This window comes from Diadema antillarum, unplaced genomic scaffold, assembly GCF_040938485.1.
Source record: "Diadema antillarum isolate AM-2024a unplaced genomic scaffold, OU_Dant_1.0 seq00000817_RagTag, whole genome shotgun sequence".
Lineage (NCBI taxonomy): Eukaryota > Metazoa > Echinodermata > Echinoidea > Diadematoida > Diadematidae > Diadema > Diadema antillarum.
Window position 1 is genome coordinate 469,427 of NW_027271695.1, and position 18,836 is coordinate 488,262.

The following is an 18,836-nucleotide window of genomic DNA, read 5'->3' on the forward strand; positions in this document are numbered from 1 at the left end:
AGGTCATAAAAGAATAGCTAATTTTGATTATTATAGATTATTTTAGGTTATCATACCATTGTCATTATCATTAGAATAGTAGTAACAGAATGATAATAATGATGATGATAAGAAGAAGGAGAAGTGATAGTAGTAGTAGTAGTAGTAGTAGTAGCAGTAGTAGTAGTAGTAGTAGTAGTAGTTGTAGTAGAATAGTACAGCAGTAGTAGTAGTAATATCGTCATTATTATCGTTACCATTTATAATGTTATTACTATCATTTAATCAATTATTATCGTGATCATCACTGTCACTATCTTGACCATCGCGTGCGTTTACTTTCATCACTGATTAAGATTCGTCGCTTGTGTTCTGCCATGTGTATGACATTGGATTCAAAACAGCTTATAACATAGTACTTAAAGCTCATTGTGATCTCTGATCAGTTTTTTTTAATGTGTGTGTGTGTGTGTGTGTGTGTGTGTGTGCGTGTACATCTTTGTTTCTCGCCATCCTTCGTATTACTCACTTGCGTCGTAGCAAGACATCACGAATGTAAACTTTAAGCGTGCTTTTACCTCGGTTGATCAATGAGACTTACATAAGTCGGTCCATCTACCTAATATAGGATGCATCAAATTTTATTTATTGCGATATACTTCTACATTTTAATAGATAAACCTATGGATATGTTACTTTATGTCAAATTATTTGTCATTCATCAGGTTATCTATCTCTCTTCTCATTTATTTCCCCTCAATTAACCCATACATGTTGGTGAATTCATGTATTTGATCGTACAATTTTACGGAGAATCATAAATCATTATGTAACTTTGAGACCAGAAGCTAGCGCTTCAGAGAAACACTTTGAGAAATTAATCAATGAGGAAAAAAATGAACGTATTTCACAAAACTCATCACTCCATTCCATGTCGTCGAGGCTTTGCTTCCTGCCAAATTGCTGAATAACCAGTTTTCATAGTTAATGATTGTTGGGTAACGGCAGTCATCTCTTTCAATTTCATTGCGTGGTTGCTGTGTCATAATTTGAGCTGCTGCTGTCTGCGCGCTTGCGGAAACGCACGTTCTCTCTCCGCCGATCAATCGGCAGTGCCTTTACTAACAATATCGCGAAGGACTTCCTTCGGTGCGTGTGGTGTATGATCTGTGTGTGTGTGTGTGGATTTGTGTTAAGTGCGCCCAGCTGAGTGAACTGGCGACGGAGGAAACGCCGGAGTCGCGTTTGCCGCTCTCTCGTGATCGGAGAACCACTGGAATTCCGGTATTGCGCCATCTCAGGTCGAGAGGAAATAGGCGGAGGAAACGACAACGCAGCGACATCATTATTCCTTGCGTGTTTGTTATTTCTGTGCTTGTACGTAAAATAATATCATGCCTGTTTAGCTGTTTTGCTTTCGAGTATAACTTGTCCCTTCTCTCTTTGGGCAACTTTGACAAATGTTTTCTTCTTTTTTTTTTATATCAGTTAATATCCATTATGAAAGAGTACGGACGGATAGTCTTTATGATAACAAAACCCGTCTTGAAGATGTTATGTAATAATATGAAACGTCTGCATGCCAAACGACGAAATTATTAAGATGTTGTTATTTTGGCATGGAATGAGTTCGTTCAGTAACTCTCTCCATTACACATACAGCAATAGCGCGTATAGTCCCCAACCTCTCATCTATAAACCCCAAATCCTGGAACAGAATTGTCCTTTTGAATCTAAACATTTGGAAAACAAGATGCTATGCAGCCGCATCCAAAAGTATAGGCATAAGAAAATTTAGTGAGACACATACACAAAATTTAAACAAATTAACGAAGAACCCGTTCGCTGCGCATAAGGTATAAACATTTTCAGAAAACTACTTTAGATGTGTCGTGATGCCTTTATGAAGGTTCTGTCATTTATCGTTGGCATTGCAGCGAATCGTTTTTTGTTTTGTTTTGTTTTGTTTTTTTTTTCTAATAAGAACGACAACTACAGAACAATAAACTTGTCTTCGATGTAATGTGGTGACGAGAATAAAAAAGAATACAGCCCAAAGCCCAAAATAAGGTGATTAATCAATTAAATGTTTACGTAACCGCCCGGTTCTAAGTAATTAAAGGTACTATTGAATGTATCCTCGTGTAAATTGCTTGTAGCACTGCCGACTATCAATCAATTATGGTTTAGGACATGAGTGTACCTATTCATTTTCCATGTAATTCAATGTTATGTTGTACGTTAATTAGTTAATGTGTGGATATAAACGGCGTTGAGGCACATAGTCCCTAAATGAACCAAAATACCAGCTTCTGCAAATTGTGGTCGAGATTTTATAGCCTATAGCACATCCCGTAATAAACCATTTCTAGTTCGCAGCCCCCACTCATAAATATGCTCGCCAACTGCAAGAGTTAAGATATTAAATGAAAATTGCTATTAAATTCTTAGATAATCCGTGTTAGATGATGTTTATAAAAAGAAGTAGAATCTTCATCACCTCGGTCGTCTTTTCAACTGCGTGTTAAATGGGGATAAGGATAAAGAACGTTTTCCTTTCAAAAAGTTGTCATCTTTTACAGCCACAGAAACACAAGGAAATTAAACTTATTGATAAAATATTAATGTCCTTTTTATATAAATAGATAAAATGATAATTTTACAAAAAGAAATAAAAGAAATATGTGCTTATTATGAAGCGAATAAAGAATGTAATGATAATAATAATAACAATAACAATAATAATAATAATAATAATAATAATTAAAAAGTCAAATAAACATAGACTTAAATATGACATAATTATAAATGATACCCATCTGTTTTGCTAACCTTCTTCTTTGTTTGTTTGTTTGTTTGTTTTTCAACTGTGGGGCTGATGTTGAAAAGTGCTAGAATTAACGAACGTAAATAATGATGATAAAAAGGCTTTGTAATTTACCATTAAACACGTAGTTTTCCAATGATACCGATCCTTGGATCCTTGTTCAAAGAAAAAGATTTACTTTCCACAATTTCATTATACCTGGTGACATTCATACCGATCCATTCGTGAAAGGTAAGCAAATTTGAAATTGATTTTCGGGCTGAATTTTTTCATTCTATGTATATATCATTCTCATGGTCCCTGTATCGAACATCTTTTTTTCGTTTCCATTTGTGTTACAGAACTGTGATCTTTTTGTGTTTATGGTTTTCAGTTGTTTTAAGTTTACTATTATCAGATTTTGTTTTTTGCAATTCTATTTTAGTTTTCTGTTGTTGCATTTTCCGCAATTGGTTATTGGTCATTGTGTCAGTGTGGATGTTTTCTCCCCTTTTATTATTAATGGCTTCCACTGAAATAAAGACATAAAGTCTTAGAGAGCGGGCCTCGTGGCCAAAGCACCTACCCAAAATTTCACTCACCACTCATTAACAGGACGTGACTTGACTCGAGCTTTGGGTGCCAAGACTGTACGGCGCTATACAGTGACACAGTTCAACGAAATATTTTGACCATCAAGTAGCGTGTCACGAATCCGATATTTCTTTTAATTCATGTTGACAGTAGAAGATCCTTCTCACCCCATATCATCATATTTTGCTTGACGTGTCAATCAAGAGACTGACGCCATTCAAAAAAAAATCATAGAAAGTTAATCAATTATGATAAGCACAAAATTTGTCGTAACGATGATAGTGGCAGTAACAGTAATGATGAAAAGATGCAATGATGTAAACAATGATGATGATATTAATTTAAAACGATTTGGATGAATCTTCATAAAAGATGGTGACTATGGTATTGTACTAAGATACCGTGACTATGGCATGGTGACCATGATACGTTGACTATGGTGTGGTGACTATGGTGTGTGACTATCATAGTGACTATGGTGATTGATTGTCAATAAAGGAAGGCAGAAACGTAAGCAAACTTCTTAAGCTCTACTTTAGCTATTCTTAGTTACTTATCCATGTCAGATACCTGACATGATTATCAATCTTATTGACATGGATTAATTGAATATGAATACGCATTGGTTTTGACGAAGATTCGTTTTGAATCTGTTCCTAACGTATTAAATTCGCCAACATGTTGCAGTTTTTTTATACCAGAGCTTATAGGCATTGGCATTAATTGTGAATTAATCATGAGTACAATACATTGTAATGGCATCAATAGACTTTGTTTACTCTCTCATTGAGCAATTGAGCGATTCTCAAGGCAGATGTATTCTCACTTTCGATCATAAGTAACAGTAGAAGCGGTATAAGACAAGTCAAGGATCACACTCCCCCATAATCAAGAATGCTAATAAGCATACTTTTAAGTGTTGCTGGAGGGTTTCAAACTCTTAATCGGCTTCAAAATGGTACAGAAAATCATCTCAATGTCCTCACTTTGCTATGGAGACTTGACATCATTCTGGCGGAGACCAATGATGTTTTGTTCTTGAGGGGGACTGCAATATAGAAGTTTCCGCCATCTCCAGTAGCCTACTTAATTACCCACTGTATAATAAAACGTTAATTAAATATAAAATAAAATAAATCCATTTCAAACAGCCTTCTTAATCCCCCATTACATAATAAAACGTTAATTAGATGAAAGTAAATAAATGAATAAATCCATTCCAATAGCCTGTTTGATTACCCATTGTATAATACAACATTATTCAATTCTATGTAACTTTTTTAAACGTTTGTTACTTTATAATATAACAATTCACGTACTGATGTTAATATAAAAAATACTCTGTTTTCATACAATTACTTTGTGCTTATGGTTGTGGATAATATTTGTTGCAAATGGAAAATAAATGAAATTAAATAAAATGAAATGAAACAGAATAAAAAAGTAAAGTAAAATAAAATTAAATAAAATGAAATGAAACAGAATAAAAAAGGAAAGTAAAATCAAATTAAATAAAATGAAATGAAATGAAATGAAATGCATTGAGGAAGTGCCAATTTTTTTCCTGTATAAATTTCTCCCTGTTATATGAATCATACAAAGTAAAGTAAGTGCGTGCTCAATAATTGATTTAAACCATGATCTTATCATCACACCGTAGACATCGTTTCACCTACTATTATGCTCCCTGTCCTCCAGCAACACTTAACAGCATGTTGGCTTTTGATCTGTTCCACTTTGTCTGAAGGGAATCTGATAGTCTGGATCATCTTAAAAGTCTTACTTTATTTCACACTCCATATATTATGTCTTCGCTTAGACATATACTGAGAGACTAGACAATATTTTGTTTTCATATAATTACGTCGCGTCTATGACTGTGGATATACTTTTTGTTAGAAATGGAAAATAAATGAAATGAATTGAAATGAAATGGAATAAGATAAAATGAAATGAAAATGATATAAATTGAAATAGAATAAGATGAAATCAAATCAAATGAAATTTAGTAAAATATAATGAAATAAAAAAGAATGAAATAAAACAATAATTAAATGAAATGAAATGAAATGAAATTAAGTTAAATTAAATGAGAAAGTGTCATATTTTCCCTCTGTAAGGGTCCCCCTCTTATATGCATCATACAAAGTAAGTAATTGCGTGCTCGAATATTGATTAATAACCATGATCTTATCATCACATCGTCGACATCGTTTCACCTACTATTATGCTCCCTGTCCTCCAGCAACACTCAACAGCATGTTGGCTTTGATCTCTCCCACTTTGTATGAAGGGAATCTGATAGTCTGGATCATCATAAAAAGTCTTACTTTATTTTCACGCTCCATATGTCTTCGCTGAGACGGAGGGGGGGAGGGGAGGAGGGAATTGAGAGACTAGAAAATAATCATTCTGTTTTCATATAATTACTTCGTGTCTATGACTGTGGATATAATTCATGTTAGAAATGGGAAAATAATTGAAATGGAGTAAGAAAAAATGAAATGAAAATGATATAATTTGACATAGAATAAGATGAAATCAAATCAAATGAACATAATGAAATATAAAAAATGAAATTAAATTGAATTAAATCAAAGGCACAGTTTACCTTTGGGAGCAGTGATTTCAAAAATGTTCAAGATATCACATTTGATGCATATGTTTAGGTCTGTTTGTGTCACAAAACATACTACCATATTAAAATTTTTGTAATAAAGCCTAAGATATAAGGAGATATCAGTGTTTTTGGCAATAAAACCGTAACTGTAGACGGTTTAGTCTGGAAAACATTCTTATTATAACTATTGTTTTACATTTTGTGTATTTAACAACACTTAACATCGATTATACGGAAGTTAAAACTTTTTTACAGTGGTTTGTTTCTATCCCCTGACTCACAATTTAGACTTATTTTAAAGCACTAATGCTGGATATTTGTTTCATCTGCAAATATAACAAACTGTCATATTTTCCCTCTGTAAGGTTCTCCCTTTTTATATGCATCATACAAAGTAGAAGTAATGTGCGTGCTCGAATATTGATTAATAACCATGATCCTATCATCACACCGCAGACATCGTGTTCTCACCTACTATATGTTCTCCCTGTCCTCCAGCAACACTCAACAGCATGTTGGCTTTTGATCTGTTCCACTTTGTCTGAAGGGAATCTGATAGTCTGGATCATCTTAAAAGTCATACTTTATTTCACGCTCCATATATGTCTTCGCTGAGACGGGGAGAAAAATACTAAGAGAGCCGAGAGAGAAATAGAAGAGAGATGATTATAAAAAGGCAGACAGGTTGGTATAGATATAGATTAGATAGACAGAGAGAGGGGGAGATTAGAAAGGTGAAGGGACTGCCTTATAGACCATTAGACAAGCAGATATATAGAGAAAATTAAAGGGAAATAGAGAGAGAGAAGAAGGGGGAGAGAAAAATATTGTCAGCCCTCCAGTGCGAAGTACACCTCGCTCTTCTGAAGGGTCGAAGCCCACGATAAACCCCTCCGGGGCACGGCGGATATTATACGTCTCGAGACTGTCGCATCTATTCGCCGGTATGATGATCAACTACAAGGATGATAGGAAAGAAGGGAAGTGAGTGTGTGTGTGTGTGTGTGTGTGTTGTGTGTGTTTGTTGTGCGTATTTCTATGCGCATGCATTTGTCTGAAGAGAATGATAGGCGGTAGAGACACAGGGATCAGGGAGACTAAGATAAAATAGGACAAGGGACATTTGATTTGATTTTGATTAGATTTGATTTGATTTATTCGTTCCTGCATTATATCATTGCTCATGCAGATACATACATAATATATTATATACATTGTTGGTGACATACATATTAAACATATATATATATATATATATATATATATATATATACAAACATTAATTGTTATCAAAGTAAGTTTCTTCATTGCCTTTACAATGTACAACAAACCATATCAGCGATGCAATGAATAACTGCGAGTAAAATTTTTACTTCGGATAGTCCTCAATCGTACTCTTCTCCCATTATGATTACGGTGAAGGAATATCATACACATTAACTTCTTGACCAATAACGGCTGACAGACAAATGACGTAGCCCATTATCATTTTTTGAACGTTTAAATCCTCCTACTTTAAAGTCGTGCGAAAGATCCAGATAAGAATGATATAGAAAGTCATCTCACATCTTTTTTTTTTCAAATCTGATTCCTCTGTGAATTTAATACGAAGGAGGTTTCTGCTAGCTTACTGCTTACTTTGTCATTATGGGACGCAACTATTAGTATTAGGACGGACTGCGATTGCTGTAAACAAAACTACGTTCTTGTTAACTTATGATGGTACATAGTTGCAGGTGTGTGTGTGTGTGTGTGTGTGTGTGTGTGTATGTGTGTATGTGTGTATGTGTGTTGTGTGTGTGTGTGTGTGCGTCCTTCTGTTCAGGTATTTTTTTGTAGGCCCTATTTGTGAATATTTTGTATATGTGTCCACTTGAACATTCACGTAGAATGATTCATGTGTACTCCTTGACATGAGATATTCTGTTTCGTATAATACATTTTGTTTATTCACACATTCAAGCGGAATGTATAGCAACGAAAGAAATCGAAATAAAACAAAAAACTGGGAAAAACCAGATATGAAACTTCTGTTGGCGTGACAGTCGAATCTCAAGGGCTGTCCAGACAAATAGTAAAGAGGATATGGGGATTATCCTATGTCTGAATATGATTACGTTTTATCTTTTTGTTAACCACTCTTTCATCCGTAATCATTTTATGGCCATCTCTGTCCTTTAGTCATCATTGTTGTTTTTGTTTTTCCATCCTTTTATGTTTTATTTATGTACATACGCTTCCATAATTATGTAATTCAACTCGTTTAAACTTCCTTCGCAGTCATGCCACTCTCACAGTGAAGATCATTAAGTGTGACATTGTGGAATTATCCCCACTTTCAAAAGTTTACAAAAAAGACGAAATATTTTAATGCGTTTTCATGATTTCCCTTTCCTCTTATCCAGTTCTATCTTTGTTATTTCTCTTTAAAAAAAAACTGCAGAGTCATCAAAAGAATGCACAAAAACATCATATATTAGCCATTTCTAGCAAATTCATTGAGAGTTCTCCGAAAAAAAGGCATACGTTCCATGGAAACCCCCTTTTTTCTAACTAATCATCCAAACATGAGGACCAAAAACAAGAGTCTCTTTGGGAGTATGTAGGGGTAATGTCATTTCATCACAGTGCGAAGTGGCGAACAGCCCGCAAGCCTTCCATAGCTTGCTCGCGGCGCCCACGCACTCTACCGTCGCGCCCTGGAGCCAGAGCTACCCCACACTATTTCGCCCCAGAGCAGTGCTAGCTCGGGGGCTCAGCCCGGATCACATGGCGCTGCCTCGACACTGTTTCATGCATCATATTCAGAGTCGTTCTTGCCACCATCAAACCCTGCTCTCTTCTCTCACACATCTTGTGTCACTCACCACTTCTGCTCCTACTCAGGACATCCATATCATTATCATCTCTTTGGTAAGAAGAAAAAAAAAAAAGAAGAAAGAAAAAAACAAACACAGAAGATGATCGAGAACAACATGATGAAATTTCACTGTGGACGCCCTGGGTTTTGACGCTATGAACATCATCACTTTTTTGAAGGGGATACAAAAAAAAAAAACAGCAACAACGACGACAAAGACAGAAGAGAGACAGACAAAAGCAGAGAGACAACAAGCTCAGGGGGGTTTCTGAAACCTGCTTACGTGTTTTGGACAGCAAAAGAAAACAAGAAGAAGAAGACGAAGAAAATCAGATGTGAATCTCATCATTTTGGTAACAGATCTTCAGTTGTATACTCTCGTGGCTTTTTTGATCGGAAGTAAACACGTTTGTGTGATGACGGGGAAATTTTTCTGAGGCCACTCGGTCCCATCTCTCTCTCTCTCTCTCCCTCCCTCTCCCTCTTCATCTCCCATTTTCTCCCCTTCTCCCTTTCTCTCTTTTCTCTTTTCATCTGTTCCTTTCTTGCGTGCTTGCCATGAAGCAATCCTTGGAGAGTTCATAGTGGCTATTGGCGAAAAATGTTGGTGCTGCCGACAAATAAAAGAAGCCGCGTTTACAAGCATAATACCAACCGCGCATAGAAGCACATTACACACGAGCTCCTCACTCTTTTTCCTTTGTTTGTGTGTTGTTGTTGTTGTTTGTTTTTTTAACGTGCAACATCCGGTCACAAGTTTGCTTTTACATGTGGTATTATTGTCTCCAGTTTGTTTGTTTGCTTGTTTTTCATAAATACGTAATTATGCAATATTGCGCAACATCGCTTTGTTATTGTACTGTATTGTGATACTCAGTGATATTTATCGTATATTGATACAGTTTTATTTGATTCAGATGTGTCACGCTACTGTGTGTGTGCCTGCGTAATCCATGGGGGGGGGGGGGGTGTAATCCGAGGAGAAATACGGCATTACTATTAAATATAAATCATATCAAATCAAATTATCATAATGGTGCTCGTCGGATGAATCGCAAATGCCTACTTCGATCATTTGTTTCAAACGACAATGAATGGCGGCAGACGACACGAGTAGTGAATAATCATTCGGTCACGCAATGTGGTGAGGTGGATAGCGCTGAGTCGAGTTGGGTTTATTTCCTCTATTTCCCCCTCTTCTTCTTCTTCTATTTTTGTAACATGAAATCAACAATCACTGAATCGGTTATGTCACACAAACAAATGAAATGCGAAACATTCCCGTTGTTCAGCATAACGTCATGACAAAGCAAAATTTCGTACATCTCGAGAACAATTCTGGAACGTCATCTGTAGATACAGGGACAGGAGCCGGGCTGAAGGTTGACCGTCTAATTGGGCGGGCAAATTAGGTAAATTAGGTAAAATGGCGCTAATAAACGAGATAAAAAAAGTGAATTGTTTATAACAGGAGACATCAGAGTTACCACCTGGATTTATGAGATCCGAATCCTTTACATACTCTGAATGATATCACGTTTAGTTCTTAGTTATCTCTTTGTTATGTATTGTCCTTTTGCATATACATTATATCTTTGCTCTGAAAAACAAAATATCATTACGCGACTCTATCCAAACTATCAGGGAAGGCTGACCTGCATGTTTTTATTAGACAAGATACGAAGTGTAAGAGCCAAACGACGTTTATCTTTGTGTGGGATTGTGTGTGTGCTTTTGAAGCAGCCTCTTTTTTGTTCAAATTCCCCACTGTCAAAAGAAATGAAACATCTAAAGAGTAGACATCTATCTATTCACTCATGCGATTTGTAGGATTTTGCCGGTTTTTACGTCAAAACGTTGAGACAACCAAGAACTTCGCCGAACGAGAGCACGCATGACAAATTTGCTAAGAGCTCTCGAGTTTTATTCGCATCGCCAATTCGACCTGACGTGTTCAGTAGGCAATGAAATATTGTGTCTCGGATAACTTGATTTCACGGTCTCACAGATACAAGCTTTTTATTCCACCAGGTCAAGTGCTTCGCAAGAATCATGAAATTTTAGATTCTGCTCTCCCACCAAAACGAAACACTCTATAAAGCAAGTCGGCGACGAAATCATGAATGAACAGCTAGCCTGAAATTCTTTCCCTTGTTCATTGTACGGTGGCTCCAAACTGACAGCGGGTTAGCAAGAGGCGCAACTGAAGAAAATGGGAAATGTCTATAAGCACAACAAGCGTTCCCTTATCGGCGCGCTACTCTGTGATTTCCATAATCGACACAATTCTAGCCGTAATAGTTCCCGCGGGACACCGGATCATCGCGTCTTCCTCCGAGGATCGGGATCGTTTTCGGGAACGGGATCCCTCGACCCCCTCGAAGCACATCGAGTTCAAAGGACGTGTCCATTTATTTTGGGGGGAGCGATCGTACACCGCTGAATTCAAATAGGAAAAATATGTAAAAGAATCGTGCCCAGTAGAAGCGAGAGAAATGGAGTTCGTTTCACGGCAGAGCGAGCAGGCGATTGTGGAATTATGGTATAATTATCCCGGGAAGTAATTGAATGGTATATCGCATTACGTCACGTAGTGATACAGCGAGACGCGGCAAATCGCTCGTGGCATTGCTAGGAGTCTGGCCCTGTTTAGGAGGTGACGAAAATTTCATCTCTTTCCATGAATTTTTAGAAACCTCCGTCTCTTTGCCAAAGACGAGGGTGAAAAGATGACAGGTTCATGTAACGCGACATAAATCATGATAGCTTGTTCGAGAGAGAGAGAGGGAGAGATGAAAAGAATGAAAGTGAGAGGGAGAGAGGACGAACAATATTAGATATGAAACCGGAGAGAGAGACACACACAACATTTAAGAATAAAAGATAGTCTTAGGGAAAAATTATCGTACATAGAGAGCTATTGGACTTTGCTTGGATTAATTTACGTTACATCTGTTTGAAAGCGACGGAAAATGGACATTAAAGGTTTTTTCATCAGTACTTTGTTGTATATACTCTGGAGGTATGTATGAAGGTGACTTTATTTGAATTACACTCCATTGTTGTCGGGACTTGTCGGGAAAGCTCGTCCTAGAGCAGAGAGATGAAACTTTAACCGCGGCCCTCAAGGGTTTGACGGCAAGAAAAAAAAAAAGAGGAAATTTCCCCAGACGGATCTTATTCCTCTTTCATATTCTTTTATTGACTCATCATTGTTATCTATTCTCTGTTGGCATCTATGCTTCTTAAAATATTTAGGGCGGCAAATCAAATGGAGGACTATTAATGTCAGAAGGACATACTGGTCATAAGGGTATAAAAGCATAAGGGTATAAAGACTTAGTTCTTGTATGTGTTTTTTCCCGTTTTATTTTTGAACTCGTTTTCCCCTCTGATATCCTCTCGTATGTAGATATGACGATGACATCGTAAAACCATCATATTTTTTAGTTCATTTTAGACCATGAATTAACCCGTTTTCTTTTATGGCACGCACAGTTTGTTGGGCAGATGCACTCAATGTTTGTTTCAGTGTTACCATTTTTCCTTACCATATTCCTATCTTCCCTCTCCTTATCTCTCTCTCTCTCTCTCTAGAGGCTCTCTCTCTCTCTCTCTCTCTAGAGTCTCTCTCTCTCTCTCTCTCTCACACACACACACACACGCACACACGCACACACATACACACACACACACACACTCAGTCAATCTTCCATTACTCTTCTGTATTCCTCTCCCTCCATCTTCCTTTTATTTCCAATTTTCCTTCTTTCCTTCTCTCCTTCTTATACAGGTCCCAATCAATTCAGTGTTCAATGTTCTGCAGTCAAGTGACAGCACGATCTGTTTTTGAATTACCTACTTATCACTATCACTGCATGGAGCCAATTCTGATTACATTAAAAAAAAGCCTACAAAAACAAAGCACAGCGCCATTGCAATTTGGTGTGCATAGCCATAGCAGAGATTGCAATGCTGCACACATCACACAATATCATTATCCCATGCAATACTCGGCTATTGAATAGTACAGTGTGTGTGAATGAAGACACACCGGTACTCGGCTATTGAATGGTGCGTGTGTGTGTGTGTGTGTGTGTGTGTGTGTGTGTGTGTGTGTGTGTGTGTGTGTGTGTGTGTGTGTGTGTGTGTGTGTGTGTGTGTGTGTGTGTGTGTGTGTGTGTGTGTGTGTGTGAGTGTACACCACAGAACTGTTCTGTGGTGTACACACGCTCCGTCATTCTTCACATTAGGGTCCTTGCACAGAAAAACTCATTCAAAGTATATGACACGCAGTTTGCATCAACCGAAAAAAAAAAAAATCAAGATAAAACAAACATAAATGGTTGTTAGGGATCACGTGGAACCATGTAGAAATATCCAAGTTTCTTATCAAAAAAATGATACAAAAAACAATGAAGTTTTCTGATCTGAACCAAGTCCCTCAGATTTGCTTTCTCTTTTCTGTTGCTGCTAATCCTGCGCTGCCGACTTATCGCTTGCGAATGCGGTACTACTATCAACAACTTTAGGAATACACATGTTCATAATATCAGAATTTGTGCATAATTGACAACGAGATTTTCTCTCGCGGTCTGCATTACATGTGGTCTTATTTACACAGGATAGCCTCTTCGGTGTTAGTTAGCACGTTTCTTCTGAGGGTCCTACCACTATTGTTAACCAAGATTGTCAGGTACAGTACCTGTTTTTAACATCCGGGTCAAAGGGGACAGCGTGTCCAAGGACGTTTAGAACTCGACAGGACTCGACCTCGAGACCTCCGCATCAAAGTCAAGAGTCATAACCACTAAACCACATAATAGTGCCCGTCATATTAAAGTCTCGTCATTGTACTTAATTCCATGCAGTCAAGCTTGGCAAACGCTCTCAGCGAGTGATTTTTTTCTTTCTTTCGAGTAATGGCATGCGAATTAATCCCCGTGCTCTTCTTCTCCGCGTCTTCACTTATAACTTTCACGCATCATTCCAGAGTCAATTTATGCTGTGTATTTGCCATTTCGTCTTCTCCCTGCGGGGGAAGAACACCCGTCACTCGGCAGCCCTCCTCTCTACTCACCTTTGGCGGTTCTTTCATTTTCCTCTCTCCTTCTCCACTCCCGTCCTACCCCTCTCCCCCTCTTTTCCCTCATACCGTCCATCGACAGACAAGTTGCAAGAAGGAGGGGGAGGGGGGCAGGAGAAACGGACAATTAAATGCATCGACATCGTTTTGCTATCATATGGATATTTGTGTCGGGTCACGTGGTCAATGAAGCATGTTAGCGCTATGTTTGTATACGCGCGGATCGCAGACAACGAAGGAAGAAGAGGGAGATATGACGCGAAAGACTTGCTAGCCGACCGACCCCGCTGGCTCCGGCGTAGCACCTGTCTAGGTCACGGGAGCTGATGAGGATATTGCGCGTGCACTGCTTCCGCCATGCTGATGACAAGTAGGGTCGATTTTTAGTGCGGCTTCACTGTCGATGTACTTTCTTCTTTCTCGTCTCCCTCCCTCTCTTCCCCTCCGTCTCCCCCTCTCTTCATCTCTATCTCTTTTCTCTCTTACTCTCTCTGTCCATTCTTCGCTATCTGCGCAAATGCATGGAAACAATATTCAACTGCAGTTTTTTTTTTTTTTTTTTTTTTTTTTAGTGTACATGATTTTGAATCAATGTATTTCTAATGCTGCCACTTGTTGCTGCCACATCTCTAATTATTATCTGCTCACAAATACGATATTGTCAACACTAGGAGCATAGAGTATTAGAATCAGTACTACGATTTTGTCCTGTCACCAATGTTGTACCTTATGTAGTACCGGTACTACAATTGAATATAAAAAAGTTACATTTTCAATTTCAATTTCAATTTCAATTTCAATTTATTTTCATATTTCTCGATGAAAAATTACATCAAATATAACAAAATGAAATGAAATACATGACATACATAGAATATTGCAAATATGTAAAACATAATAGTGGTCGATCTGTTCAGTTTGGAATCTGTGAATGAATGCTAAAGAAATATGAAGGAACCTACTTAAAAAGCGAGCTTGTTGAGCGTAGGTCCCGGTTAAAAACGAGTTTAAGATTGAGAAGGGGAGCACGGGTACAACAATGACCGGAACATAAGAGAAAAACAAAAAAAAAAATAAAAAAGTACAAATATACAGGTATATAACAAAATTCTTCTCTAGTGCAGGTTAGGGATCGGAAAAGCCACATGCTGTATATTTTAAACCAACCGCAACTGCTACTGCACTTCTACTACAGGTGACACTGCTGTTCCCGCTGTTCACGTTTCTCTGTACTTAATACTGGGATACGAGTAAAATATTTTAACACACCCTTTAAACTTGTTTGTGTGGGGGGGGGGGGGGGAGGGGGGCAGGTAAAGTTAGATCAAAGGATGCCATTTTGACCACAGGTAGACCCTACCCTTTGGATATGGGAGGAAAATCATTGCCGAAGCTGGAATGTACAAGAATTTCTTCAATATACTCATTTGGCCTTGTTTTGAAACCTTCCAAACCATCAAGCCGATTATAGGTATATTTGTCTTGGTAGAGGCAAATCATAAGTGTACCGAAATAGAATTAAACATTGAAAAAAAAAGTTATTACTATTGCCTGTGAAGAAAAAGTCCAAAATAAAGATGGATGAAAGCAAAGGTGAAATATACATTCTATGGCTATTTGCATAATGAAAGAACATTCTAGTGTTTATTTCCCCCCCCCCAAGATTGACCAGGTTTTTTTTCTGAAAATTTAGTTATTTTTAGACGTTTTGAAATATTAATCCGACTCTTGGGAGATTCGTCTCGATAGAGGCGTTATAAAATGTGGCGAAACATAATGGAATGGAATTAAGCATAAAAGAGGACTTTAGCAGTACTGTCTGTGAGGAAAAAATGTCTAAGATACAGATGGTTGAAAGAAAAGGAGAGAAAATACATTCTATGGCTGTAATGAAAGTACAGTTTAACGTTCCTTTCCGTCAGGTTTACTTTGTTTGCGGGTTGATTTTTTTTTTTCAGACACACGTTGGCTATTTTTAAACTGTTAACCGGGGATTACTATTATTCGGGGGATTTGTCTTAAAAAAAAAGGCGTAAAACGTGTAGCGAAACACAATGGAATTAAAACACTAGCCAGACTTTATCAATAATATATTGACTGTGAAGAAAGTGTCTTAGATAAAGATAGTTGTAAAAAGAAAGAGTGGATAACATTCTAAGGCTATTTGTGTAACAAAAGTACATCTTAATTTTTTTTTTCATCAAGGTTTACCTTGTTTGCGTTTTTCTTCAACAGGCTGATATCATTGAAAAAGCAGAAACCGTGTCTAAATAGTGTACAAAAATAGCCAAAAAGGAACAAAATCAGAGAGAAATTATCATGATAAACCCTATAAAAGACGCCTTCCTTTCTTTCGATACATTGTTATATTTCTACGAATCGGCGGGCATGAAAAATTTGATTTACCTTCAGCAGAATTGATAAACTCTTCCTATTAATAGAATACGTTCGACTCTGTGTTTCAAGGGAAATTATTGGAGGGTAAAACGCTTCCATGCACTTACAGTCGTAGCGCAAGGCAGTGAAAGTATCTAAATGGCAGTGGGATGCCTATCTACATTCATAACCTATTTTGTAAACACTCTCAAACCTTCAGCTCCACGGCTGCTTAATGGCCACATGGATTTTTGATTGATTAATTGATTGATTGATTGACTGATTGCTTGAAAAGTATATGATTTTATTTCATTTCATTTATTTCCACTTTAGATAATCAATGGATTTACAGAAAATGCATAATTAAACAAGCAAACATGATATCAAATAGATAGTGGCGGAATCATGTAAAGCACAAACATAAGCTTACTGAAAATGATCCATTGACATATCAATATTATGATATAAGTAGATGTAATAATTTGATATCATAATCATTAAGAATCCAATTACAATCATCTGTAATTAGATTGAAACAAAAAATAAATTGTACAAATTATGATACACAAACAACATTAAATTCATACCGATGAACAAAGAAAAAAAGGAGGAAACTATACATTCAGCTATTCATCAAGTTGTTACTTAATTGCATCAAAAGGTGTTCTTCTACGCTAATGTCTTACTGATGTTAAAAAGAAATTTTTAGATCATTCCATAAAACTGTACCTTTATAAAATATTATGTATACATGATGTGCATTTTTGTTTGGAGGGGGGGGGGGGGGCTTTCTGGTGTTATAAAATTGCATCCTAAAAATAAAATTGCATCAATTACAGCCAGAGGCTGAATGGCATGTGTTGTTGTACGCTGATAAATAACATAACAATCACTACAATATCTTATAATACATACAAATAAATACAGAATAAAAAAAAAGAGCAAAGAGAAAGTTACTAGTACTGAAAATATCACGCCGTTCAAGTTTTCTGGGCATATCATGACTATAATCTATGGCATCTGCCAATCCCTATACTCTCATTTCGTGAACGCGACATGCGTTTCATTCCAAAGTAATAGTTGGTAATTATACTTCATTATATGATTTGTCTTTATGAGATAAAATTAATGGATCTAAAACAAAGCAAAGAAACAAAATCTTCATGTCATGAGCTCCACTTGAAATATTATCAGTTTCACGAACTGGAAAGTCGCTTTTAAATCTGTCAATCTACATGTAAGGAGGCTTTTAGGGTGAAAAAAAGTAGCGGAAAACCACAATATCTTAAGCTCGACTTATTCTTAATTCCATGCATACAAAACCACAAATGCATGAAGGGAAATTTTAAGTGTTAAATTAAGCTATAGAGCAAGCCATCAGAATCAAAGGGATGGTACAGTTCGGTTAAGATGGGGTTTGAGGTTTCTAACTTTATTTCTTTTATGATGACTTTATTTCAGATAATGAAAAACTTTTTATAAAATATGAAAGACCATATAATTCAAAGAGGAATTTAAAGTTTATTTGATGAAAATTGGTTTTGAAATGGCAGAGATATCCAAAACAAAGCAATCCTAATAAAAGGTGAGTCTCACCTTCTATAAGGATTACTTTGTTTTACTTCGTTTTTGGATATCTCAGCCATTTCAAACCGATTTTCATCGAATAAACTATGAATTCTTCTTAGAATTGTAGACTTCTGAATATTTCATAAAGTGGTTTCTAAATATCTCGCAAAAAAAAGTTAAACCCTAAATTCTCACCTCAGCCAATACTGTATCATCCCTTTAAATGGTACACTTTTCGAAAAAGTCATGTCACCATGTCGAATCTTCAAAACTGATTATGAATACCGTAGTGTCCCTAATTGACAAGCTTCCTTTTCTTAAAATGTTTTCCATTTTTTCATGTAGAACAATAAAATATTGGAATTGTAACTATTTTTGTCTTTCCAGTTCCAAATTGATGTGAGCATAATCTATATATATATATATATATATATATATATATACATATATATCTGTTTGTGTGAGTGTGTGTGTGTGTGTGTGTGTGTGCATATAGATATTTGTGTGTAACATTAATTTCATTTGGGATTTTAAGTATAAACATTTAAACATTTATGCTTTGGCTATCATTGATTAAGTCGCTCAGTTCCGTCAATTCCGCATTCTGCGATGTTCTGATATACTTGAAAGTCAATGTTAGATTTGGTATGGATATTTGATTTCAAGAATAATTTTCAATTATCCAAAACGTCCATAATAATATGTCTTTTACTTTTTATGAAGAAAAATGCGTAGTAGTTAGACATATCGTTATCAAAGGCGTTACGAAACCGTTTTTTTTTTAAACATTACGGTTATCATTCCAGAGTACCCCTTCTTTTTCGTAGTGGAAAAAAAAAATCTACAAACTGCGGCAGCCGCATTTCTGACGCCCTCCGTGATTTTTGTTTGCTATTTGCCTGTTTTTCAACTCACTTTCTCCCACGCGCGTCGAGGCTTATGTTTC